The sequence below is a fragment of the Lactuca serriola genome, chromosome 5, assembly GCF_051521515.1.
Source record: "Lactuca serriola cultivar US96UC23 chromosome 5, Lser_US96UC23_V15, whole genome shotgun sequence".
Taxonomy (NCBI): Eukaryota; Viridiplantae; Streptophyta; class Magnoliopsida; order Asterales; family Asteraceae; genus Lactuca; species Lactuca serriola.
In genome coordinates, this window is record NC_136412.1 from 310,117,093 (window position 1) to 310,118,816 (window position 1,724).

At 42.8% G+C, this 1,724-nt stretch overlaps 1 non-coding gene across 1 annotated transcript; it reads right to left on the reverse strand.

Moving 5' to 3' along the window:
* Positions 1 to 482: 482 nt before the first annotated feature.
* Positions 483 to 589, reverse strand: LOC145056025 (small nucleolar RNA R71). Its single transcript, XR_013685566.1, has one exon. It is a non-coding gene; the product is annotated as a small nucleolar RNA R71 (small nucleolar RNA).
* Positions 590 to 1,724: the final 1,135 nt, after the last annotated feature.

Sequence of the window (1,724 nt, forward strand, 5' to 3'; positions counted from 1 at the left end):
AAGACCCAATGAAAGAAGACACCGAGTACGAAACTGAAGGAGAAGAAGAACCTACATTCGGGCACGATTCCGATTCCGACAACGAATTAGCTATTCTCATGGCTAACATCGATGAAGTCCCCATGGGGGAATGGAAGAAGAGGATACGTGATAATACCGGGCCGGGACTTGTGCAACCCGCAATTCCCGCAACTGCTACTTTTGAGCTTAAGGGTCACATTCTTGCTCTACTCAAGGAGATCCCCTTCTACGGAAAAGACCACGAAGATGCTTACAAGCACTTGGATGAAGTCAATGATGTAGCTGATTATTTGAATGTTCCAAACGTGCCTCACGAAACTCAACTACTTCGCATGCTTCCGGTTACAGTGAAGGGTGCTGCAAAGGATTGGCTCAAGTCACTTCCCCCCGGATCCAACACTACATGGGCCAAGATGAAAGAAGAATTTATAGATCAATTCTGCCCACCCTCTAAGATATCTAAGTTAAAGAAAGCCATAGCCAACTTTGAACAACAAGCTGGAGAGTCACTTTATGAAGCTTGGGAGAGGTATAAGAGTTTACTAAGGAATTGCCCACATCATGACCTTAATAGTCAACAAGAGGTCTCCATTTTCTATGATGGAGTGAATGTTACAACAAGGAAATTACTTGACTCACAAGGTCCACTCACGAAGAAAGCACCCCCGGTGATAAAGCAACTAATTGATGAATTCTCTAAGCATTCTAGAGAATACCATAATCCAAGGAATGATGTGACAAGGGGATCAGCTTATGCAACTTCAGAAGATTTGTCAGCATTTATGGCTATGTTGAAAATCATGGATAGGAGGATGGATAAAATGGATCAAACGATACATGCTATTCGGGTGGGTTGTGAGAACTGCAATGGGCCTCATCTTACTAGAGATTGTGACTTAGATGAGAATGGAAATAAGAAGGTGCAAGTGTGCTACTCAAGTGGTGACTGATATGATGAAGATTGGCGGAAACCCAAGAAGGAGTGGCTTCCTTATGAGGAGTACAAGAGGGCTAAGGAGGAGAAGTTTAAACAAAAAGGAAGAGGTTTTTACCAAAAGGAGGAGCCGGCACAAGAAAGGAAACCAAGTTTGGAGGAGATGCTTACCAAGTTTGTAGTTGCTTCAGAAAAGAGACACAATGACCATGATGCTGCAATACAAGAGACAAGAACAATGCTTAGGAATCAGCAAACATCTATCCACAACATAGAGACACAGCTGGGGCAACTTGCTCAACAAATTACTTAAAGATCACTGGGACAACTTCCTAGTAAAACTGAAAACAACCCACGAGGCGCGCACATAAATGTCGTGACAACAAGAGGTGGGAAGATAATTACTCCTCTGGCACCCATTCAGAATGAAGAGCCCAAACAATCACAAAAGGAGGCTACAGAAATACTGAGCCAAAATAAAAATCTGCATGACACAGAAGCTACTCGCCGAGTCCAGAATATGGACTCGATGAGTCCAGTAACCATTCCAAAAAATCAGATTCCTGAAAATCCCTTTCAGCCTCCAATGCCATATCCAGCCCGAGCTAAGAAGAAAAGAATGAAGAAGACTACCAGAAGTTCCTAGATCATATAAAAGCTCTTCAAACCAACATACCATTCATAGAAGCAGTTGCCCAAATGCCAAAATACGCCAAGTTTCTCAAAGAGCTTCTAACTAATAGAAGGAAGATGGAGGAAGTGAAGGAAG